The sequence below is a fragment of the Moschus berezovskii genome, chromosome 13 (assembly GCF_049115385.1).
Source record: "Moschus berezovskii isolate FMDL1 chromosome 13, NW_MosBer_1.0, whole genome shotgun sequence".
Taxonomy (NCBI): Eukaryota; Metazoa; Chordata; class Mammalia; order Artiodactyla; family Moschidae; genus Moschus; species Moschus berezovskii.
This window is the reverse complement of record NC_142472.1, coordinates 25,115,969-25,143,386: the sequence shown is the minus strand read 5'-3', so window position 1 is coordinate 25,143,386 and position 27,418 is coordinate 25,115,969.

The following is a 27,418-nucleotide window of genomic DNA, read 5'->3' as shown; positions in this document are numbered from 1 at the left end:
GGGCTACAGTCTCATAATAATGAGTGGAAAAAAATTTAGTATATCAGTACATATTACAATGCAAATTTGAGTATTCACATGTTCTATAAAGAACTTTGAAAATCACTTGATGAAGATTCAGCGTCTTAAAAAGAAGAATTAATATTGCAAGAAATGTAGACAGAAAAAATGTTTATATTAAACCAACTGGGTACAAGGATATTAGTTAAGAACCTGTTGTGCTAATCCACAGACAAATAATGGTTGTCTGAATTTGGAAATTGATACATGAAGAGAAATGGACAGAAATAAGACAGAGCTAGGTGGTCAGATGAAAAATAATTCGTAAGTGAGCATGGAGGATGCAAGGAATAGGAAGGAGTCAAGAAATTTTCCCAAATTTCAAGATTAAATAGTAGGTAGAATAGTGGAATAGGAAATTGTTTTCATGTGGATACAAGATGGTGGAGGGAGACCTGAATGAGTTTGTCGCACAGGGAAAATTAAGTGTTGGCCTCCCTGGTGGCTGGTTGTAAAAATCTGCCTGCGATGCAGGAGCCTCAGGAGACACGGGTTCAGTCCTTGGGTTGGGAAGATTCCCTGGAAAAGGAAATGGCAACCCACTCCAGAATTCTTGCCTGGGAAATTCCATGGGCAGAGGAGCTTGGAAGAGGTGGGAGCTAAATTCCATGGGTTCACAAAGAGTCGGACACGACAGAAGCAACTGAGCGCACACGCACATAGTGAAATTGAAGCAACTGGAGACATCTAAGTAGGGATGAGCAATAGAAAGGAGGATACAGATAAGAAACAATGTTTGTGCTGGTGTTAAAAACCATTAGCATTACTAGGATAGCATAGCACTTAAGACTAGACTCAAGAATCTGACTGGCTATGTTTGCTATAGTTTACACAATGTTTTATCTTTGTGCTTCAAGGTACTTACTCTATTTAAGAAATTTGATGGGTATATTTACATCATGGAAATTGGCAAAACCAACAAATGAGGGCTTTTTTTTTTTTTTTTTTTTTGAAAGTCATTTTAAAACTTTTACCAGCAGATTGTCGGCTCTTTGCAGATGATGACACATCCATAAAGAGACACTGCCTGGTCTCTTTGCTGTTTTTTATTTGTTTGTTTGTTGTCCTTCTTTTTTCAGAATGCCTTCATCACTGAAGGGCCTGAAATCTTAAATTACTGACCAGGTTGAATTAGAAGCCCACATTTACCCAATAGGGCTTTTCAGGTAGCTCAGTGGTAAAGAATCTGCCTGCCAATGTAAGAGACACCAGAGAGGCAGGTTTGATCCATATGTCAGGAAGATCCCTTGAAGGAAGAAATGGCAACCCACTCCAGTATTCTTGCCTGGAAAATTCCCTGGACAGAGGAGAGTGGTTGGCTACAGTTCATGAGATCACAAAAATTCAGACACAACTGAGACACTGAGAGCACACACAAAACACATTTACCCAGTGAACACTCAGATACACTCACATGAGGCAAGTGTTCCTCTGTGTATAATCTGGAGGAAACCGAGAAGAAAGTGAGCTCAGACTGAATGAAATGATCAAGAAAGAATGACCTTAGGGTAAAAGCAAGAAAATCTAGTGCAAAACCCTGAGAAAAAATAAAAGGGAAGAAAAACAGAAAATGGAAATAACCAAAGAATGTAAGTTTTTAAAGAAGATGTAACAAACATCCTGTTTGTGCACCTGTCATTGTGCTTTCCTGATAGCTCTGTTGGTTAAGAATCTGCCTGCGATGCAGGAGACCCTGTTTCGATTTCTGGTCAGGAAGATCTCTGGAGAAGGGATAGACTACCTACTCCAGTATTCTTGGGTTTTTCTTGTGGCTCGGCTGGTAAAGAATCCACCTGCAATGTGGGAGACCTGGATTCAACCCCTGGGTTGGGAAGATCCCCTGGAGAAGGGAAAGGCTACCTACTCCAGTATTCTGGCCTGAAGAATTCCGTGGACTGTACAGTCCATGGGGTTGCAAAGAGTCAGACACAACTGAGCAACTTTCACTTTCACTTTTATCACCATGCTTCAGAAATGTCCAGGTGGGTGATATTGTCATAGTGGGTGAGTGCCAGCCCCTGAGCAAGACTATGCTGTTCAATGTGCTCAAGGTCACCAAGGCTGCACACACCAAACATTCCAGAAATTCTCAGACTGGATGCTTGCCCATTTATCCAAACCAATTAATTTCCCAAGATAAAGAAATATTTTGAAGATATTAAACCTTGGAAGTCAAGTATGGACTCCCCTTTATAGTCTTTGTGGTCCATATCAAAAGTGAAGTTCTCATTCTACAGAGTTTGCCAAGATCATTCAAGTAATTTCATCAGTTGCCTTGTTTGTTAACACTTAATAAAGGAGTGAAGAAAAAACACAAATTTTCTTGCTTTTTCCTCAATGAAACACAAGCGACTATATGTGTAGGAACATTATTATTTTTCCAATACGCAAACGCTTTTGCTTCCTAATTAAGAATGGTATACATGTTGATCACAAATAGTTCCATAGGAATCACAAGATAGAAATTTCTCCTATCCCACCACTTAGAAACAACAATGGTATTTCGTCAAATATTTTAACAAAATTATATATGTAAGCAAACACATATTCTCAGGAGACAATGATAAAATCATCCCATGTACCCTGGTTGTATATTGCATTTCTCACTGAACACCTGGTACACATTACCCAATGAATACACTCTTGATTAACTCATAAATGGATATAAAACTGTATATAGCATTAAAAAAATCTTTCAAGTGGCAAGTAATCAGTAAAGAATCATTGCCATTATTATTAGAATTTCAATGACTGCTATGTATTCCATTTTATGAATTTACCATAATTTAACTTGACCATTCTAATCAAGTATTAGAATATTTTCTACAGTAGTTAAAGACCTTGAACTTTCAAATCAGCCTAATATGATCATATATTTAATCTCTTAGAACCTCAGTGTTTTTATCATAAAATGTGGATAATTATGCAATTAGTATTGTACTGTCCTTGAGGGGGGGAAATGAAATAATGTAAGAATGTTTCCATTGTAGGGAATAGTATATATTTACTATTAAGTAATTTAAGTTTTTATTATTATGTTTTAATAATTTTTAATTTATACCCATCTTTCATTGCATATCTAGTGCACAAAATTGCTTGTTTTCTTTCTAATTATATGATTTCAACTACTCTTCTTTTATTTTGTTCTACTCTATGACTTAAGAAAAATACCCAAAAAAATCACAGATGTACTGATATTTGGATAATAGGGTATGTGGTGGGATAATAGTGCAATAATAATAGATATTAAAAAATTTAAAAAAACCAATTATATGTCATTTTCCCTGTCAAAGTTTTAAGCATATAACATGGTAGATTTCAAAATATCTCCCTGTGGAAAACATAACTATCTTTATCTTGCAGAAGAATAAAATAGGACCAACATGCAATCTGTTTAAGAATTGAAGATTTTAACCTAGTTCAAGTTTAATTCCTCCACATTTTCAGCAACACTGAAAATGTCATTTTAATTTAAGCAATTCACATAAGTATACAGTATCATCTCAATGGAATTTCAATTTGCATTTTCCTAATAACTAATAACGGAGAAGGCAATGGCAAGCCACTCCAGTACTCTTGCCTAGAAAATCCCATGGATGGAGGAGCCTGGTAGGCTGCAGTCCGTGGGGTCGCTAAGGGTCGGACACGACCGAGCGACCTCACTTTCACTTTTCACTTTCACACATTGGAGGAGGAAATGGCAACCCACTCCAGTGTTCTTGCCTGGAGAATCCCAGGGACGGGGGAACCTGGTGGGCTTCCGTCTATGGGGTCACACAGAGTCGGACACAACTGAAGTGACTCAGCAGCAGCAGCAGCAGCAATAACTAATAATACATGTTAAGTTGCTTCATTTGTGTCCGACTCTTTGAGACCTTATGGACCATAGCCCACCAGGCTTCTCTGACCATGGGATTCTCCAAACAGGAATACTGGAGTGGATTGCCTTGCCCTCCTCCTGGGTATCTTCCCGACCCAGGGATCAAACCCATGTCTCTTACATCTCCTGCGTTGGCCAACAGGTTCTCTACCACTAACACCACCATAATAATTCATTTCTTTTCATGTGTCCATTAGCATATTTGACAAAGATTCTATTCAAATATATATATTTTTTTCATTTCCTTTTTAATTGGTCATTTCCATTCTGATTATTTGGGTTTCCCAGGTGGCTTAGTGGTAAAGAATCCACCTGCCAATGCAGGAGATGCCAGAGATGCAGGTTAGATCCCTGGGTCTGGAAGATCCCCCGGAGCAGGAAATGGCAACCCATTCTAGTATTCTTGCCTGGAAAATTCCATGAACAGAGAAGCCTGGTGGTCTTGAGTCCATGGAATTGCAGAGTCAGGCATGATTGAGAACACATGCTGATTATTTAGTTTCAAGATTTCTTTCTAAGTTTGATTGCAAGTAATTTATGAGAATTTTTTTGCACATAAAAGACAGTTTTACTTCTCAATTTCCAATCTGAGTGTCTTTATTTTTCTTCCCTCATTGAGCTGACTGGAAGTCAAAACAATATTGAATAGATGTAGCACTGGGGCAGGAGGCAGATGGTTCTCCCCCCAGGGTTAAAGAAAACTGGAGAGTTATTCTCTACTGATTGAAACTCCAAGACAAGATTATCAGGGCAATTAAGGGAGGAGAGTGGGACCCGCCCAAACTACATATTTCTCATTCCCCAAGTCAGGAGACCTCCTGGACCACATGTGTACAGAAAAGTCTCCTTGGAGTTTATGTGAAGGGATGTTCTACCCAGATGCCTTTTGGGTAGGATCCATCTTGGCTAAGAGATCCGGGCATATACATGGAATGATTCTGAGATACACCAAATAGGGAGTGTAAACTAGGCAAATCAAAATGATCCGCCAAAGGAAAACTTGAGGAAATGCCCCATATAAGTGATTGAAACTGCCATGTGTGCACAAGGTAGGAACTCGTCCTCTGTGTCTGCCTGTGTGCCTATCCATATAATTTGTACTCTTTTCCTCCTAATCAATACTTTACTTGCTTCACTACATTCTGTCTTTGTGGAAATCTTTCCTGCAAAGTTGAAGAGCCAGGGCCCTTGTCACTGACCATTGGTCTAGCGGCTAGGATTTGGTACTGTCACTGCCACAACCCAGCCCCATTGCTGGCTGAGAACGCAAGCCCTGCTACAAGCTGTTGCAGGCGGAGGCCATCCGAGACCAGCATGATTTGATGTTGTCTTTTTCTTGACGTTAAAGTAAAATTATCAAAATTTCAATACTAAGTGTGAATTTTTTGGACACCCTATCAAGTTGACTCACAAGCACATGCTGGAATCAAGATTGCCGGGAGAAACACCAATAACCTCAGATATGCAGATGACACCACCCTTATGGCAGAAAGTGAAGAGGAACTAAAGAGCCTCTTGATGAAAGTGAACAAGGAGAGTGAAAAAGTTGGCTTAAAGCTCAACATTCAGAAAACTAAGATCATGGCATCTGGTCCCATCACTTCATGGCAAATAGATGGGTAAACTGGAAACAGTGGCTGACTTTATTTTGGGGAGCTCCAAAACCACAGCAGATGGTGATTGCAGCCATGAAATTAAAAGACGCTTGCTCCTTGGGAGGAAAGTTATGACCAACCTAGACAGCATAATAAAAAACAGAGACATAACATTGCCAACAAAGGTCCGTCTAGTCGAGGCTACAGTTTTTCCAGTGGTCATGTATGGATGTGAGAGTTGGACTATAAAGAAAGCTGTGTGCTGAAGAATTGATGCTTTTGAACTGTGGTGTTGGAGAAGACTCTTGAAAGTCCCTTGGACTGCAAGGAGATCCAACCAGTCCATCCCAAAGGAGATCAGTCCTGGGTGTTCATTGGAGAGACTGATGTTGAAGCTGAAACTCCAATACTTTGGCCACCTGATGCGGAGAGCTGACTCATTTGAAAAGTCCCTGATGCTGGGAAAGATTGAGGGCAGGAGGAGAAGGGGACGACAATGGATGAGATGGTTGGATGGCATCACCAACACAATTGGTTTGGGTGGACTCCAGGAGTTGGTGAGGGACAGGGAGGCCTGGCGTGCTGTGGTTCAAGGGGTCACAAAGAGTCGGACATGACTAAGTGACTGAACTGAACTGAACCGAATCAAATTGAAAATTTCTTTTATCCTTAATTTACTGTGATTATTTTATCAGATATACATTTTGGATTTTTAAAAATGCTTTTCAATAGCTGTTCTAAAAATCATACTTTTATTTTTAAAGTAGATGATATGATAGATTAAACTGATTTTGAGTGCAAAAGTAAACTCACATTTCTGCATTAATTGGCAATAATATAAATAAATAAATATATTGTTGGTTTCTACTTTTTAAATTTTTGTTTAGATTTTCTTCTGTACCTTAAGATATATTGATGTTCTTACCCTGCTTTCTTGATCCTGCCTCCTTGGTAAATTTTATTTAGTGACCAATTACTAAATTAAAAGTTTATTAGGCATCTTTAAAACGTAGTTTTATACTTCTCATCAACTGTGGAAAAGTTTGGCCCATGGCTTTTCTTTCATATAGTTTGTTGTATCCCATCATCCCTTTTCTTCCAGGAATTCAAACTGCAGCTTTACAAGACTTCTTAAATTTATCCTATAGCTCTAGTATTTTTCTTCCTTTCTTCTCATTCTTCACTCTCTTTCATTTTAACAGTTTCTCTTTTTTTTAACTTCAATTTGCTAATATTTTCTACTCTGATGTCTAATTTGCTACTAATCTCACCTAGTGCTTCTTTATTTCCTACACTGCATATTTACATCTGGATGTACAATTTTAAAATATACCTTTCATGCCTCTAATTACTTTTTAAACATATGAAATGAAGTTTTGATAATTGCCTTATTGTCCATTTCTTCTTTTTTTTTTAATTTATTTTATGGGAGGCAAATTACCTTACATTAATATATTGGTTGGTTTTGCCATACATTGACATGAATCCGACCCGGGTGTACATGTGTTCTCTTTCTTGAACCCCCCTCCCACCTCCTTCTTCCCCATATCCTCCCTCCAGGTAATCCCCGTGCACCAGCCCCAAGCATCCTGTATCATGCGTCGAACCTGGACTGGTCACTTATGATAATATACATGCTACAATGCCGTTCTCCCCAATCATCCCACCTTCACCCTCTCCCACAGAGTCCCAAAGACTGTTCTATATGCCTGTGTCTCTTTTGCAGTCTCGTATACAGGGTTAAGGTGTCCATTTCTTCTAATTGGAACATTTATGTAATTCTCTGTTGGTTTGCATTAATTAGAATCTCTTGCTGTATGATCTATATTTTCCTGCTTATCAAACTTGGAAATTTTTGTGTTCTTATAAATGTTCTTGAGCTTTGTTCTGTGCAATTCAGTCCTTTGTAGAAATTGTATCCTTTGGCATCTTATTTTTATGATTGACTAGGCAGGAATGGAGCCATATTCAGGCTACAGTTAGACTTGGTATTGAGTCAGTCTCTTCTCTATTCTCATCACAAAATCCTATGAATCTTTAGAGTATTTAGTGGCAACATATAGTCTTCCCGGCCCCATGTAAGCACTGGGCATTCTTACCCCTAATCTTTTCAAGATGACTATTTCAGGGGTCTCAGTTAATTGTGATACATATCTACACTTGTCAGTACACTACTGAATACTCAGAAGCACCCACTGATAAACTCCAGAGTTCTCCATGTGCAGTTCTTCCACCTGAAATTCTGTGTATTGTAAACTGCAGTTCCTTTGTCTTCCCGCAGCCTCAGATTTTTCTCCTGAACTCACTGTGTGTATTTAGTCGCTCAGTTGTGTTCAACTCTTTGTGACCACATGGAATGTCCTGTCTGGCTCCTCTGTCCGTGGGGATTCTCCAGGCAAGAATACTGGAGTGGGTTTCCATGCCCTCCTTCAGGGCATCTTCCCAAACCAGGGAACAAACCTTGGTCTCCGATATTGCAAGCAGATTCTTTACTGACTGAGCCACCAGGAAAGCTCCCTAAACTCATTGAGGTTTTTCTTCATTCACTATGATCTTCAAACCTTATGAGGGCACTATTATGGAACAATTATAAAGGTCACCTCACTTTTTCTTTTCTTTCTCTACAGGATCATTTTCATTTATTTGCTAATCTCTAATACCTTGAATGGAGAAGGCAATGGCAAGCCACTCCAGTACTCTTGCCTAGAAAATCCCATGATGGAGGAGCCTGGTAGGCTGCAGTCCGTGGGGTCGCTGAGGGTCGGACACGACTGAGCGACTTCACTTTCACTTTTCACTTTCACACATTGGAGAAGGAAATGGCAACCCACTCCAGTGTTCTTGCCTGGAGAATCCCAGGGAGTGGGGAGCCTGGTGGGCTTCTGTCTATGGGGTCACACAGGGTCGGACACAACTGAAGTGATGCAGCAGCAGCAGCAATACCTTGAAAAAATTTTTGCACGTTTTGCCACTGTTTTGATGCTTCTATGGGGAGGATAAAAATTCTATCTCGATATTTTACTTTGGCCCAACCTTTCTATTGTGTTTCTAGTCATTTTTTAGATTTCTGTAGAGGAAAAGCACACTATGATCATCTAGGTTAACATACTCACAAATTAGTTCCCTTACTTAATTTTAACATCCATAATACTTTCATATCACAAATTATTTTGTGTTCTAGAGATTCAAAATAAAATGGCAGCTCCCATCCTTTATTTTTTATTTTTAGAAGATCAACAGAGCAATTTTCAATACTGCCTTTTGAGAATTCTCAAGGTGTACACACAACAACATAAGAGAGTGCCACTGGCATCAATACAGGTTTGATTGGGAACTTGGCAGATATTCAGCAACTGCTACCTAGAAGAGTTGATTACAGAATTACATTTGAATTGATGATTTGGAGTTTTCAATGGGAGAAGGCACAGCATGACAGCATTTCAGACATGAGTAATAGGAAAAACTGTGCAAAAGTGTGAATGGAATATAACGCAAAGTTTCAAACAGACGAGTTCTCGATTATGAAGCAGAGCTCTGGAATGCTAATTCAACATTGAAAGATGAGACTGAAATAGCAGACTGTTGCTGGATAAAAAAAGAGCCTGTATAATAGCCAACCTGACCATGCTCCATTGATGAGAATAGGATAAGAAACACAATAATGAAAATAAAATTGTTGAGAAGCCATGTGGAGCCTCCAACAAATATTAGAAAACATAATTTGTAGAATCAATCATATGGTGATGAGATTTTTTACTAATATCATCCCAAGTCATCAAAAAATATTAATATTATGGCAAAAGGCAGACAATAGGTTAATTCTAAGATGTGAGTTTCTAACAGGTATACAAATGATGAAGCAAGATCGAGGGTTTTGTGAATGATGTTATGAAACTATGAAATGATCAGTCATGAATTTCAGCATTAGCAAAGAATGAAAATGATGCTGGGTTGCAGTGGATACAACAAGAAAACATAGGAAATTGTTTTCTGAAAATGGGATAGAAGAATTTAAGATTCTGGAAGCTCCCCAGTTCTAATACAATTAGTTCAGTTCAGTCACTCAGCCTCACAAACCACAGCACGCCAGGCCTCCCTGTCCATCATCAACTCCCGGAGTCTACCCAAACCCATGTCCATTGAGTCGGTGATGCCATCCAACCATCTCATCCTCTGTCATCCCCTTTTCCTCCTGCCCTCAATCTTTCCCAGCATCAGGGCCTTTTCAAATGAGTCAGGTCTTAGCAACAGGAGGCCAAAATATTGGAGTTTCAGCTTCAACATCAGTCCCTCCAATGAACACCCAGGACTGATCTCCTTTAGAATGGACTGGTTGGATCTCCTTGCAGTCCAAGGGACTCTCAAGAGTCTTCTCCAACACCACAGTTCAAAAGCATCAATTCTTTGTCGCTCAGCTTTCTTTATGGTCCAACTCTCACATCCATACGTGACTACTGGAAAAATGATAACCTTGACAAGACAGACCTTTGTTGACAAAGTAATGTCTCTGCTTTTTAATATACTATCTAGGTTGGTCATAACTTTCCTTCAAAGGAGTAAGCATCTTTTAATTTCATGGCTGCAATCACCATCTGCAGTGATTTTGGAGACCCCCAAAATAAAGTAAGCCACTCTTTCCACAGTTTCCCCATCTATTTGCCATGAAGTGATGGGACCGGATGCCATGATCTTAGTTTTCTGAATGTTGACTTTTAAGCCAACTTTTTCATTTTCCTCTTTCACATTCATCAAGAGGCTTTTGAGTTCTTCTTCACTTTCTGCCATAAGGGTAGTGTCATCTGCATATCTGAGGTTATTGATATTTCTCCCAGCAATCTTGATTCCAGCTTGTGTTTTCTCTGGCTCCGCGTTTCTCATAATATACTCTACATATAAGTTAAATAAGCAGAGTGACAATATACAGCCTTGACATACTCCTTTTCCTATTTGGAACCAGTCTGTTGTTCCATGTCCAGTTCTAACTGTTGCTTCCTGACCTGCATACAGGTTTCTCAAGAGGCAGCTCAGGTGGTCTGGTATTCCCCATCTCTTTCATAAGTCCACAGTTTATTGTGATCCACACAGTCAAAGGCTTTGGCGTAGTCAATAAAGCAGATGTTTTTCTGGAACTCTTTTGCTTTTTCTATGATCCAGCAGATGTAGCAATTTGATCTCTGGTTCCCCTGCCTTTTATAAAACCAGCTTGAACATTTGGAAGTTCACGGTTCATGTATTGCTGAAGACTGGCTTGGAGAATTTTGAGCATTACTCTGCTAGCGTGTGAGATGAGTGCAATTGTACAGTAGTTTGAGCATTCCTTGGCATTGCCTTCCTTTGAGATGGGAATGAAAACTGATCTTTTCCAGTCCTGTGGCCACTGCAGAGTTTACCATATTTGCTGACATATTGAGTGCAGCACTTTCACAGCATCATCTTTTAGAATTTAGGCAATAGCTCAACTGAAATTCCATCACCTCCACTAACTTTGTTCGTAGTGATGCTTCTTAAGGCCCATTTGACTTCACTTTCCAGGATGTCTGGCTCTAGGTCAGTGATCACACCATCGTGATTATCTGGGTTGTGAACATCTTTTTTATCTAGTTCTTCTGTGTATTCTTGCCACCTCTTCTTAATATCTTCTGCTTGTTAGGTCCAAACCATTTCTGTCCTTTATTTACCCATCTTTGCATGAAATGTTCTCTTGGTATCTCTAAGTTTCTTGAAGAGATCTCTAGTCTTTCCCATTCTATTGTTTTCCTCTATTTCTTTGCATTGATCGCTGAGAAGGCTTTCTTTTTTTAAAATTTTTATTTAATAAATGGTACAAAGCACAATGCCAAAAACATTAACATTTACAATTTCACCAAAAGAAAAAATATTATAGAATACACAGTTGTAAAATGCTACTTTAAGTTATTTTACAACTGCCTCAGGCTCTTATCGCTCCTTGCGATTCTTTGGAACTCTCCATTCAAATGGTTGTATCTTTTCTTTTTTCCTTTGCTTTTCACTTCTCTTCTTCCCACAGTTGTTTGTAAGGCCTCCTCAGACAGTCATTTTGCTTTTTTGCATTCCTTATTCTTGGGGATGGTCTTGATCCCTGTCTCCTATACAATGTCACGAACCTACATCCATAGTTCACCAGGCACTCTGTTTATCAGATCTAGTCCCTTAAATCTATTTCTTACTTCCACTGTATAGTCATAAGGTATTTGAGTTAGGTCATACCTGAATGGTGTAGTGGTTTTCTCCACTTTCTTCAATTTAAATCTGAATTTGGCAATAAGGAGTTCATGGTCTGAGCCACAGTCAGCTCCTGATCTTGTTTTTGCTGACTGTACAGAACTTCTCCATCTTTGGCTATGAAGAATATAATCAATCTGATTTCAGTGTTGACCATCTGGTGATGTCCATGTGTAGAGTCTTCTCTTGTGTTGTTGGAAGAGGGTGTGTGTTATGACCACTACGTTCTCTTGGCAGAACTGTATTAGCCTTTGCCCCATTTCATTCTGTACTCCAAGGCCAAATTTGACTGTTACTCCGGGTGTTTCTTGACTCCTACTTTTGCATTTCAGTCCCCTATAATGAAAAGGACATCTTTTGTGGGTGTTAGTTCTAGAAGGTCTTACAGGTCTTCTTAGAACCATTCAACTTCAGCTTCTTCAGCATTACTGGTTGGGGCATAGGTTTGGATTACTGTGATATTTAATCGCTTGCCTTAGAAATGAAAAGAGATCATTCTATCATTGAGAGTGACAGTAAATGACATTTTTTTAAAGAAAGATGTGAACTGGTTTTCCTTATTATGACTTTTTGTCCTAGAAGATAGTTTACTCCATTGAAAATGCTGTGGTTATTTGTGGAAGGCATTGATGGCATAAAGCATGATTTCTATAACATTTTAATGCCAAAAATAAAATTTTTAGCTTCCTTTGAACCTGAAGCACTAAGTATGATCACTCCACACTACAAAATGTATAGACTATCCATTTTTCCTTAGTGACAAGCTCTATCTAATCACTGAGACTTGCAGTATACAATGGTGTGTACTGACACACTCCTTATAGTCACATATTTTTGAGAGGGTGGAGTGTTAACCTTTGCTCATCCTTCAGGTTTCAGTTTTAATGTGACATTTTCCAAGATGCAAGTCTTCTTTGCACCTTCCTCTGCTGCCCTCTCAGTGAGGTTAATGTGCCTTTTTGTATAAGCAGGAAATACCTATACTTACACTGCTGCTCGTCGCATGAGGTTGGGGGTGGGAGAAGAAGGGGACGACCGAGAATGAGATGGATGGATGGCATCACCGACTCATTGGACATGAGTTTGAATGAACTCCGGGAGTTGGTGATGGACAGGGAGGCCTGGCGTGCTGTGATTCATGGGGTCGCGGAGAGTCGGACACGACTGAGCGACTGATCTGAACTGAACTGAACACTGCTGCTGCTGCTAAGTCACTTCAGTCATGTCCGATTCTGTGTGACCCCATAGACGTAAGCCCACCAGGCTCCCCCGTCCCTGGGATTCTCCAGGCAAGAACACTGGAGTGGGTTGCCATTTCCTTCTCCAATGTGTGAAAGTGAAGTCGCTCAGTCGTGTCCGACCCTTAGCGACCCCATGGACTACAGCCTACCAGGCTCCTCCATCCATGGGATTTTCTAGGCAATAGTACTGGAGTGGCTTGTCATTGCCTTCTCCGATAATTACACTATTTGATGTGATATTGTCAAATTTCCAACTTCTGTCTGTATTCAAAACCAATATTGGGAAACTGGTATCAGCATATATACACTACTGTGTACAAGCTAGATAACTAATAGAACATAGTATATGATACAGGGAATTATAATTAATGCTCTGTTGTAAGCTAAATGAAATCTAAAGAAAAGGGGATATATGTATACTTATGGCACTTTGCTATGTGGCAGAAACTAGCATAACACTGTAAAACAACTTTATTCCAATAAAAATATTTAGAGCAACTTTTAGCATTTCTTCTGAGGATCCCCAGTGTAAGTATTAATAAGCTGTGCACAGATCCTCGGTGAATAGTAACTCTTTGTGTCCTCATTGAGAAATCTTTTTTCCTATGGAGAAACTCTTTCGTTGAATATCTTTATTTTTACTTTCAAATATTCCTTAAAATGCACTGAGTCACCAAGGATTATATATTATGCACCCCAGTGACCTTAAACACAACCTTTCTATAATATATCTATGTCACCTGTGTTTGCTTTGCTACAGTGGCTTAGGAGGAAAAAATTATACTTTTACTGGCACAGTGGCAAATATTATTTCTCCATTTTTGCCGATGTCTGGGATGGAAGACTTTTAGGCTCCTTAAACATCTCTTTCCAACACTGCTCCCTGAAGGTGTATCATATGCTCACAGCTACCATTGTTAGTATCAACATTCTGGATCCAGTGGTTTGGTATTTTTATTTCTCTTTCAGTTCTAACTCCTATTCCCTGTGGTTACATTTACCGCAGAGTATACATCTTTACCGCTGGCAGCTGCTGTAGCATGATGCTACATTAATGCCTACAGAACTGCTGCTGGTGCCAGTGTGGAAACATGCAGAAGCTGCTCCCCTGGCCTTCTGTGCCTTTGTGGTGTGGTACCATCCACAGTGGTCTAATTCATACCCAACAGTGACCCTAGGATTCCAATAATTCAGCAGACACTCTTTAGTGAAACACGTCTTTGGGTTTTCACTTGCTGTTATCTCTCCCAGGAATTCTGATCCAAGTCTGTAGGAATTCGAATGGGAATTAAATGTATCCACTTGTGCAGTTACTTACTGACTTACTAGTGCAGTCAACATACATTTATCCAGTTTCTACTAAGTGTCACGTGCACAGCTAAGTTGTGAGAACACAATGAAGGAATGGTTCCTGGCCAAATCAAGTGTCCAGGCTAGGGGAAGAGAAAGACACTCAAGGTCTGTTTTTTGTTTTGTTTTCTTTTTAATTTATCCAAAATATTTAAAGTACAGTATCCTATGGCAGGTCTTCATATGGAGTAATAAATAAAATTTATCAAGTCCATACCTGTTGGAAATGAAATTCCTCTCCTCTTCAAGAGACTTATTAAACATAAACTCAACTAGTGACCGCTGTAATGAAGAAAAACAAAATGGAAATATATACTATTATATACAGTGAATTATAGAGGAGTCTTTTAGGTAGAATATCCTCACTATCAATATATCATTTAAGCACAGATCTGATAAGGTTATGGTGAAAATAGACCAGTCAGAAGGGCAATAGGCAATTACAGTAAAAAATGCAAGGCCACTGTTAGGATTGTTTTAAATAGTTTATGCTGCTGTAGTTTAGTTGCTTAGTCATGCCAGAATCTGTGCAACCCCATGGACTGCAGCGCGCCTGGCTTCCCTGTCCATCACCATCTCTCAGAGTTTACTCAAATTCATGTCTGTGCAGTTGTGAGACTATTTAACCACCTCCTTCTCTGCCTCCCTCTTCTCCTGCCTTCAGTCTTTCCCAGCATCAGGGTCTTTTCCAGTGAGTCGGCTCTTCACATCAGGTGGCCAAAGTATTGGAGCTTCAGCATAGGCCCTTCAAATGAATATTCAAGTTTTATTTCCTTTAGGATTGACAGGATTGATATCCTTGCTGTCCAAGGGACACTCAAGAGTCTTCTCCAGCACCACACTTTGAAAGCATCAGTTCTTTGGCACTCAGCCTTCTTAATGGCCCAACTCTCACACCTGTACATGACTATTGGAAAACACAGAATTTGACTTTATGGACTTTTGTCACCAAAGTGATGTCTTTGCTTTTCAACACGCGGTCTAGGTTTTTCATAGCTTTCCTTCAAAGCAGCAAGTGCCTTTTAGTTTCATGGCTGCAGTCACTGTCTGCAGTGATTCTGGAGCCCCCCAAAATAAAATCTGTCACTGCTTTCACTTTTTCCCCTTCTACTGTCACAGTTTACTAAGCCATGGTTTTCTTTTATTCATGTTTAATGCTTATTTATTAAAATAATTCACCTATATCTTTTGCCTCTTCTTTCTTTTACCCACTACAGTTAAAACTACATCACAGCTAATGTGGATAGAAAAAGAAAAGAAAAAACACAATTTAATCATGCAGTTTTTCAATTTAAACTTCCAGTTGGTTACTAGTTACTAAACATGGATTTAGTGCAGTCAATCTCCTCTTTTCAAAAATCATTAATTCTTTGATTGAAATCAATAGGCATGGGCAACCTAAATATGCACATTGATTAATCATCAACTGGAGTGATTCAATCAGTGAAGTTACAGATGATCATTCTGGCCATTTGTAAAAGGTAATTAGATCTTCTCAATGCCAAAAAAGATCAAATCTAGTATTTATGAATAGTGTATGCTGAGAAACGGACCGTGATTTGTGTCTTTATCTAAAGGAATACAACATCAGAGAAAAACTGGTTATGGCTGTTATATTTTCATGCATATATTTGTGTGTGTGAGAGAGATTTCTCACATTGAATGGTAAGATAAAATTTCCTGGTTTATGTAGAATCAACAAACTTTTACTCTTGTTTTTCCAGTGGAATACATAGTATGCCTGAGTGTATAAAATTAAAACAGTTTTCTTTAAGTCACAAAGCATATACTATGTGTGAGTGTGTGTGTGTATATATATATATATATATATATACATATATTCAGCTCAGTTCAGTCTCTCGGTCATGTCTAACTCTCTGTGACCCCATGGACTGCAGCACGACAGGCTCTGCATCCATCACCAACTCCCGGCGCTTACTCAAACTCATGTCCATCACATCAATGATGACTTCCAACCATCTTATCCTCTGTAGTCCCCTTCTTCTTCCACCCTCAATCTTTCCCAGTATCAGGGTCTTTTCCAATGAGTCAGTTTTGGAGTTTCCGCTTCAGCATCAGTCCTTCCAATGAATATGCAGGACCAATTTCCTTTAGGATTGACTGGCTGGATCTCCTTGCAGTTCAAAGTACTCTCAAGAGTCTTCTCCAGTGCCACAGTTCAAAAGCATCAACTCTTCTCTTCGGCACTCAGCTTCCTTTGTAGTCCAACTCTTACATCCATACATGACTACTGGAAAAACCATAGCTTTGACTAGACGGACTATTGTTGGCAAAGTAATGTCTCTGCTTTTTAGTATGCGGTCATAGTTTTTCTTCTAAGGAGCAAGAATCTTTTAATTTCATTGCTGCAGTCACCATCTGCAGTGATTTTGGAGCCCAAAAAAATAAAGTCTGACACTGTTTCCACTGTTTCCCCATCTATTTCCCATGAAGTGATGGGACCAGATGCCATGATCTTTGTTTTCTGAATGTTGAGCTTCAAGCCAAGCTTTTCACTCTCCTCTTTCACTTTCATCAAGAGGCTTTTGAGTTCCTCTTCACTTTCTGCCATAAGGGTGGTGTCATCTGCATATCTGAGGTTATTGATGATTCTCCTGGCAATCTTGCTTCCACCTTGTGCTTCATCCAGCCTGGCATTTTGCATGATATATTCTGCATATAAATTAAATAAGCAGGATGATAATATACAGTCTTGACATACTCCTTTACTGATTTGGAACCCATCTGTTTTTCCAAGTCCAGTTCTAACTATTGCTTCTTGACTTGCATACAGATTTCTCAGGAGGCAGGTAGGTGATATTCCCATCTCTTGAAGAAATTTCCACAGTTTATTGTGATCCAGACAGTCGAAGGCTTTGGTGTAGTCAATAAATCAGAAGTAGATGTTTTTTCTGGAACTCTCTTGCTTTTTTGATGATTCAACAGATGTTGGCAATGTGATCTCTGGTTCCTCTACCTTTTCTAAATTCAACTTAAACTTTTGGAAGTTCATGATTCATATATTGCTGAAGCCTGGCTTGAATTTTGAGCATTACTTTGCTAGCATGCTAGATGAGTGCAATTTTGTGGTAGTTTGAACATTCTTTGGCATTGCTTTCTTTGGGATTGGAATGAAAACTGACCTTTTCCAGTCCCTTGGCCACTGCTGAGTTTTCCAAGTTTGCTGGCATATTGAATGCAGCACTTTCATAGCATCATCTCTTAAGATTTGAAAAGCTCAACTGGAATTCCATCACCTCCACTAGCTTTGCTTTTAGTGTTGCTTCCTAAGGCCTACTTTACTTTACTTTCCAGGATGTCTGGCTCTAGGTGAGTGATCACACCATCGTGGTTATCTGGGTCATGAAGATCTTTTTTATATAGTTCTTCTGTGTATTGTTGCCACCTCATATTAATATCTTCTGCTTCTGTTAGGTCCATACCATTTCTGTCCTTTATGGTGCCCTTCTTTGCATCTAATGTCCCCTTGGTATCTAATTTTCTTAAATATATATATATAAGTATATATACACACATAATTATAACTTCCAGATGCCCAAGCTGGGTTTAGAAAAGGAAGAGGAGCTAGAGATCAAATTGCCAACTTTTGTTTGATTATAGAGAAACCAAGGGAATTTCAGAAAAGCATCTATCTCTGTTTCATCATCTACACTAAAGCGTTTGGCTGGGTGAATCATGAGAAACTGTGGAAAGCTCTTAGAGAAATGGGAATATCAGACCATCTTACCTGCCTCCTGAGAAATATGTATGCCAGTCAAGAAGGAACAGTTGGAACCCTGTATGGAATAATTGATTGGTTCAAGATTTGAGAATGGACTAAAACTGGGCAGTCTGCTGTCACCCTGTTTGTTTAACCTATACCCTGAGCACATCATGAGAAATGCCAAGCTGGATGAGTTACAAGCTGGAATTAAGATGGGTGGGAGAACAACAACCTCAGATATGCAGATGATACCACTCTAATGGCAGAAAGTGAAGAGGAACTAAAGAGATTCTTGATGAGGGTGAAGGAGGTGAGTGAAGGAGTCAGCTTAAGACTAAATATTTAAAAACAAAAACAAAAACTAAGATCATGGCATCCGGTCCCATTACTGCATGACAAAGAGAAAGGGGAAGGTGGAAGGAGTGACGGATCTTGGGCTCCAAAATCACCACAAACAGTGACTGTAGCCATGAAATCAGAAGACTATTGCCTCTTGGCAGGAAAGCAATGACAAACCTAGACAGTGTGTTGAAAAGCAGAGACGTTATTGTGCCAGCAAAGTCCATATAGTTAAGGCTATGGTCTTCCCAGTGATCATATACGGTTGTGAGAGCTGGACTATAAAGAAGGCAGAATGCCATAGAATTGATGCCTTTGAACTGTGGTGCTGGAGAAGACTCCTGACAATCACTTGGAGAGCAAGAAGATCAAACCAGTCACTCTTAAGGGAGATCAACCCTGAATATTCACTGAAAGGACTGATGCTGTAGCTGAAGCTCCAGTATTTTAGTCATCTGATGTGAACAGATGACTCATTGGAAATATCCATAATTCTGGGAAAGATTGAGGGCAGGAAAAGAGAGCATCAGAGGATAAGATGGCTGGACAGCATCACTGATGCAATGAACATGAGCTTGGGAAAAACTCCTGTAGATGGTGAGGGACAGGGAAGCCTGGTGTCCTGCATCCATGGGACTGCAAAGAGTCAGACACTACTGGGTGACTGAACAACAACAATTATTATATACTATATATATATATTTCCAGATTACTTTATTATCTTAGACGGTATTGTTTTACATGTGATTTTGTGCCAGTAGTAAAGGGTTTTCCCCCAAAATATTCAATAATTGAGTCTTTATTTACGTTTAGAATCACTATATTTTTTTTTTCTTTTTCTTTGAAAGTCCCTCAGTTGTGTCTAATTCTTTGCAAACTCATGGACTATCCAGTCCATCGAATTCTCCAGGCCCGAATACTGGAGTAGGTAGCCTTTACCTTCTCCAGGAGATCTTCCCAACAGAGGGATCGAACCCAGGTCTCCTGCATTGCAGGTAGAATCTTTAGCATAAATTTGGAGCCACCTCTATGTTTCATGAGTGAAATGACCAAAATTTTTAGCAATGGTTGTGGAATCCTGTTTCCTCATACAAGCATACAGTGTGTGTTTGAAAAACCCATTCAGACATTGTGCCGTGTACCTAAATTTTGAAGTCCCATTTATAGGTCACTGAGTTCTGCATATATTTATGGACTTTTCAGGCAGATACAAAATGTATGAATATAGCTGTGATCTGCCACAGAGGTGTTAGTGGGAAAAAATCAAGTTGGAGTATAAATCCTTAAGGAATTTCAAGTAGCATAATCATATAGTTAATTTCCAATGCCTGTTTTATTTTAAAATGCCTAGTTGCATTTGTCATTAATTTATTTTTAATTAATTTTTAATGGAGTACATTTGCTTTACAATGTTAGATTTTACTGTACAGCATGTGAATCAGCCATACATATACATATATCTGCCACAGTGGTAAAGAATCCGTCTATCGATGCAGGAGACACAAGAGACAGGCATTTGATCTCTGAATTGGGAAGCTCCGCTGGAGAAGGAAAGGGCAACCCACTCCAGTATTCTTGCCTGAAAAATTCCATGGACAGAGAAGCCTAGTGGGCTATAGTCCATGGGGCTGCAAAGAGTTGGGCATGACTGAGCAACTTGAGCATGCACACACGCATGCCTCCCTTTTGGACTTCACTACCATTCTGGTCACCAGAGTGCATCAAGTAGAGTTCCCTATACAATTATCTATTTTATACATAGTATCAATGGTGTATGATTACATTTTTCATTTATTGCTATACTACAAATTATCCCCCAAAATGGCAGCTTAAAAAAAAAAAAAAAACTTACTATCTGACAATTTCTGATGTCAAGAATCTGGATGCTACTTATCTGAGTCCTCTGGCCCAGGGTTTCTCATAATGCTGCAAAAACATGTTGCTGGTTGGAGTTGCAATCATCTCAATATGGATCTGCTGTTCATGAGGAAGTGCAGTGCAGTACGTGTATGTTCATTAGTGTCCAACTCTTTGCGACCCCATGACTGCAGCCCATCAGGGTCTTCTGTCCATGGAATTCTCCAGGCAGGAATACTGGAGTGGATTGCCATTTCCTTCTCAGTGGATCTTTCCGACCTAGGGACTGAACCCACATCTTTAATGTCTCCGGCGTTGGCAGGTGTGTTATTTACCACTGCGCCACTTGGGAAGGGATAACGTCTATTGCTTTGTTCTCTTTGTCTTCTTTCTGTGTACCCCCTGAAGAATCATTGTAGCAGAAACAAATGGCTTCTGGCCAAAGACTTTAAATGGGAGAAATTTAGGTTACCAGATAATGTATATGAAATCACCTAGAGAAATAAGACCTGGAAAATAGCCCCAAAAATAGTTTATAAACTCTTGTGCACAACTCAGACCTGTAAATACATGGATTTGATTCTAAGTAACATGCCTGACTTTGTACACTGAGCAAAGAGATTTTCATTCAAGTCTCAGATCAACCCCTGAGCAGTGCTCACACAGGGAAGAATGAAATAACACAGTTGATCTTTTTCTTATTGAATTATAAGTTACATATATATGTGTGTGTATATATATAAGCAAATATATTCATATATATATGTATATACATATTCTGGTTATAATTCTTTGTTAGATATATGATTAGCAAATATTTTCCTCCATTCTCTGAGTTGTTGTTCTTAATGGTGTCCTTTGAAGCGTGGAATTTTAAACTTTGAAGTCTATTTGTGCTTTTGTTGTATATGGGAAAATGTTGGCAATTAACTCTTTTATGTTCTTCTAAGAATTTTGTAGTTTTAGCTGTTACAATTGTGCTTCTCTGGTGGCTCAGAGGTTAAAGCGTCTGCCTCCAATGCGGGAGACCCAGGTTCGATCCCTGGGTCGGGAAGATCCCCTGGAGAAGGAGATGGTAACCCACTCCAGTATTCTTGCCTGGAGAATCCCATGGATGGAGAAGCCTGGTAGGCTACAGTCCACGGGGTCGCAAAGAGTTGGACACAACTGAGTGACGGAAGGGAAGGGAAGGGAGCTGTTACAGTTAGATTTATGCTTCATTTTCATTTTGAAGAAGAGTCCATCTTCATTCATACTTTTGCATGTGGATAGACAATTTGCTGAAAATACTGTAATTTCCCCTTTCAACTGTTTTGGGACATTGTGAAAACTCAGTTGACCATAATTGCAAAGGACTATTTCTAGAAATTCAGTTCTATTCTACCAGTCAAGGTGTCTATACCAACACTGCACTGTTTAAATAGTGTGACATTTAGTAACTTTTGCAATTGTGATTATGTCTTCTAACATTGTTCTTATTCAGGATTGTATTAGCTGTGTAGATTATGGTGATTTTTCTAGCCTTATTAATTTATGCAGTTTGAAAAATAAATTTAAAAGTACAAAAGAAAAGGCAAAGTTGAAAATAAAGTGAAAAAAATGGTCCTAAATATAAGTCAGATTGACCACAAAAGTAATAAACATACTATATATTATTACCATATAGTTTAGAGCTTTAAATTCTAAGAATTTAGTCTGTAAAGATATAATAGACATCCATCAGACTTTTTACGATTAACAGTTAATGTTAATTATTTCATGAATTTTGTAGACTGTACTGAACATATAATTTAAATTAGGAACCAAAATAAATTTAAAGTAAAACAGTAAAACTTATAAAAAGTTTTTGTTGAAAATTGAAGTATGCTTGATTTACACTATTGTGTTAGCTTCTGGTATAGAGCAAAATGATTGTTATATAAATATACTTATATATAAATATGAATTCATATATGAATAAATAATATGAAATATATGAATAAATAATATGAATTCGTATGGTTGAAGAAGATATATATACTTTTTATTGTGCTTCCCAGGTGATCCCAATGGTAAGAACCTGCCTGCCAATGCAAGAGATCTAAGAGATGTGGGTTGGATCCCTGGGCTGGGAAGATACCCTGGAGGAGGGTATGGCAATCCACTCCAGTATTCTTGCCTGGAGAATCCCATGGAGAGAGAAGCCTGGCAGGCTACAGTCCACAGGGTTGTACAGAGTTGGACATGACTGAAGTGACTTAGCATGCACAAATATTTTTATGCAATTTATATACATTCTTTTTCATATTCTTTTCCATTGTGATTTATTATATGATATTGACTATATCTCCTTGTTTATCAATAAAATATAAAGTTTTAATGAATATGTTAAGAGAATAAATTTGATTTGAAAAACAATTTAATCATCAGTCTTAAAAATGTAATTTTCAAGTTTCATTACTTAGAGAATCTAGATGAAATGACCCTCAGAAATAAGGAACAGCATTCTACCCATATGTTGTTTTGAATGATGAAATAGACACCTTGAAGACTGGGAGAGCCACATGACTGTAGGACATATTATACCAGAAATCAAGGAAGAACACAATAAATAATAGTTTTTGTTTTTTTTCATCTGTTACTAAAACCAGTTTTAAGGTGTCCTACTCCTTGAATGCTAAAGAAAATTCACATAAAATTATATATTGATTATTCATTGGAATATTCAAAAGAGAAAATTATTTCCACCATGCTAGGTATCATGACTTCAACTTTTTTGAGAAACAGACCATAGATGAAATAAACATTTAACCCAGCTTAAAAAAAAAAATGGTGTTCATTCTCATTTAATGGCATTTTATTACGAAGTTGTCAAGTGATACAGAAAAAAATATAGTATCATGAAAATCACTATTTTGCTACCTTTAATGAATTAATAGAATTCAGGTAAGGATCATTAATAAATGTTACCATTGGTTGAAAGGTGATGCTTTATTATTCCATATATTACTTCCTAATTCAAAAGGACAGATGTTTTTCGGGAGAAAATGGCAGTCATCACTTTAACTAAATGTTTAAACATTCCTAAAAATTAGACATTTAGATTGTCTGTAATATGTGCTGCTTAATAGGATGTAATATTAAGTACCTAAATCACTATGAATTCTTGCTAAAACTGTTTAACCTGAGTCTAATGATGACTTAGCCTATTCTTCTTTTCGGACACAAAATTGAATGATTCAAATTGAGGAAGTCTGTTCGGCCTAATTTAGCATTCTATTCAAATACATTGGTTTAAGTTGATTCCTTAGTAAACAAAAAGCTTCCTCACAGGGATCAATAAGAATGCTGACTGTATAGCATGGGGAATTACATTCTAACCTATAATGGAATACAGTATGAAAAAAGAATACCTATCACTTTTCTATATACCTGAAAATAACATAAAATTGTAACTCAACTATACTTCAATAAAAATGGAAAAAGTTAAAAGTAAAAAAACAGAAACAAAAAATAATGCAACTGGGGGAAGAAAGATGAATGGAGTATTAGTAAACCTAGACATGTTTAAAAAAATAGTAGTAGTAGAAGAACTAAACTGCAAATTTTTTATGTTGAAATTCCCAGAAATTATTTTTATTGTTTTTGCTTTTACTTTACAACTGAGAAGGTATTTGCATGTTTATTTCAAAGAGAGAACTAAAGGGAATTGGGGAATTAAACATATTTTTCTGACCACTCATTTAGCTGCAGTGTTAAGGACAAGAGTATTTAATAATAATAAATGTAACTGTTATTTTCTTATTTCTGACTTCAATTTGAGTTGGTACTGTATGTCAACTTCATGTAGGATATTAATTATAAACTGGGAAGTAATTCCTGCACATGATAAATGCTTAAATTTATCCCTGGATTCAATAATGAATCAAAACTTTCATTAAAATTATTCTTTTAATTTACAAAAATGCAATATAATCATGTCTCTTTTGATTGGTTGATTGGTAACATTGAAAAATATTTAATATTAAAATTATCCTTCATTTAAACACTTTTCTTCCATGGAGCAGGGTAATCTTTAACTAATGTTGCTAATGTTAGAATATTTGTAACTTAAAATGATGCATTTGCATTAAAATTATGTATTTTCAGTTTTTTCTTATTCTGGTTTTGGTTTCAGGGTTAACTTACATTGAAAAATGAATTGGTATATATATTTCTCTGCTTTATATAAAAAGATATAAAATTATATTTTTGAATTTTGAGCAAGGGAGTTATTTTACATTGGGGTGAATCTTTTCAATGATCCATTTTGTCCTCTTCATAAATTAAATTAGTATTTGTCAAAAAAGTCATCAGATTCATTGAGGTTTTACACATTTTCCATAGCATCACACATAACAGGCCCCAAGTAGCTTATAAATTTGATAGAAATTAAAATACGGATTTAATAATTCATCTGTAAAGTAGATGAAAACAGCAGAAAATTGCCTCATTGCATACTATATAAGTGATATTTTAGAAAATGAAATTAATCAATCACTCAAAATTATGACAACGTTGTATACTACACATGAACAAAATTAAGTTTTACAATTATGGAATACTAAAAATGTACATTGAAAGAAAATCTAAATGTGTATCTCTATATATAAATACCTTATTTGGATATGTTAATCTATTTTATCTAAGCTAAGCTTTTGCATCAATAATTTAGAATATGTTTCTCATTTAATCCTTCCAAATGCAAGTAAAATTTTAGACATATTTACCCAGATTGTTAAAGGCAAATGGCCTATTTTCTCCTTAGAGGTAAAAATAGTTTTCTGTATTTTTATCCATTAAAAAAATGTAGGTCAGAAAAGCTTTTTTAGAGTTTATATTTATTTAAACATTTTAATATGCATATTACATAGACCTACAGGAAATTTTATGTCTTGATATTTATGAGACAAGCTGCTTAATAATAAATCCTATTAGTTAAAAGAGATAAGTTGTATATATTTTTGAACTTTCTTAAACTATATTTATATTTTCAATGAAAATATTTTCCCAAGATTTTCTGCTCCATTATATATACTAAAACATTTTTAATTGCATTAGTCAGACTTACCAGAAAAGAAATATTGAAGTGCAGGAAGAAGCTGTCTTTTCTTGCTTCTGTTCCCAGTAGCAATATTGGATATTGATTGATTGAAAGTTGCTCAGTTGTGTCCAAGTCTTTCCAACCCCATGGACTATATAGTCCATGGAGTTCTCCAGGCCAGAATACTGGAGTGGGTAGCCTTTCCCTTCTCCAGGGGATCTTCCTACCCCAGGAATTGAATCCACATCTCCCGCATTGCTGGAGGACTGTTTTGTTTTTTTTTTTTACCATTTGAGCCACAGGGGAAGCCCAAGAATACTGGAGTGGTCAGCCCATCCCTTCTCCAGAGGATCTTCCTAACCCAGAAATTGAACCTGGGTCTCCTGCATTGCAGGTGGATTCTTTACTACTGAGCTATCAGGAAAGCCCATTCAGTTCAGTTCAGTTCAGTCTCTCAGTCATGTCCGACTCTCCGCGACCCCATGAATCACAGCATGCCAGGCCTCCCTGTCCATCACCAACTCCCGGAGTTCACTCAAACTCATGTCCATAGAGTCGGTGATGCCATCCAGCCATCTCATTCTCTGTCGTCCCCGTCTCCTCCCACCCCCAATCCCTCCCAGCATCAGACTCTTTTCCAGTGAGTCAACTTGTCGCATGAGGTGGCCAAAGTATTGCAGTTTCAGCTTTAGCATCAGTCCTTACAATGAACACCCAGGATTGATCTCCTTTAGAATGGACTGGTTTGATCTCCTTGCAGTACAAGGGACTCTCAAGAGTCTTCTCCAGCACCACAGTTCAAAAGCATCAATTCTTCGGCAATCAGCTTTCTTCAGAGTCCAACTCTCACATCCATACATGACCTTGGGAAAAACCATAGCCTTGACTAGACAGACCTTGGTTGGCAAAGTAATGTCTCTGCTTTTTAATATGCTATCTAGGTTGGTCATAACTTTCCTTCCAAGGAGTAAGCGTCTTTTAATTTCATGGCTGCAATCAGCATCTGCAGTGATTTTGGAGCCCAAAAAGATAAAGTCTGACACTGTTTCCACTGTTTCCCCAGCTATTTCCCATGAAGTGATGGGACCAGATGCCATGATCTTTGTTTTCTGAATGTTGAGCTTCAAGCCAAACTTTTCATTCTCTTCCTTCACTTTCATCAAGAGGCCTTTGAGTTCCTCCTCACTTTCTGCCATAAGAGTGGTGTCATCTGCATATCTGAGGTTATTGATATTTCTCCCAGCAATCTTGATTCCAGCTTGTGCTTCTTCCAGTCCAGCATTCCTCATGATGTACTCTGCATATAAATTAAATAAGCAGGGTGACAGGATACAACCTTGACGTACTCCTTTTCCTATTTGGAACCAGTCTGTTGTTCCATGTCCAGTTCTAACTGTTGCTTCCTGACCTGCATACAGGTTTCTCAAGAGGCAGGTCAGGTGGTCTGGTATCTCATCTCACACGCTAGTAAAGTCATGCTCAAAATTCTCCAAGCCAGGCTTCAGCAATATGTGAACCGTGAACTTCCAGATGTTCAAGCAGGTTTTAGACAAGGCAGAGGAACCAGAGATCAAATTGCCAACATCCGCTGGATCATGGAGAAAGCAAGAGAGTTCCAGAAAAACATCTGTTTCTGCTTCATTGACTATGCCAAAGCCTTTGACTGTGTGGAAAGCCCATTACAGCTTATCAAAACATTGATGAATTACCTGCATCATTGCTGAAAATGAATTCAAGTATAAAGATATTAGTGAGAATTTGCAGAACTTTTCCAAGTTTTTTAGACTTATGTTTCATCTTATAATCCTTGAACGATAATATTGAACCTATTTTACATGTGGTAAAATCAAGGCATAGAGAATTATTGTAACTTGCCACTGTAACACAGATTTTGTATATGTGTATGTATTTGTATGTGTGCATGTGTGTACTTACATATATTTGTGTGTGTAATCACATGTATAATCACACATAATACATACACACATTATTACATAGCCTCTTGTCTTTGTTGATTTGTAGTGTAACACAGAAAGAAGACCCTGACTGGAATGGGAAATGAGAAAT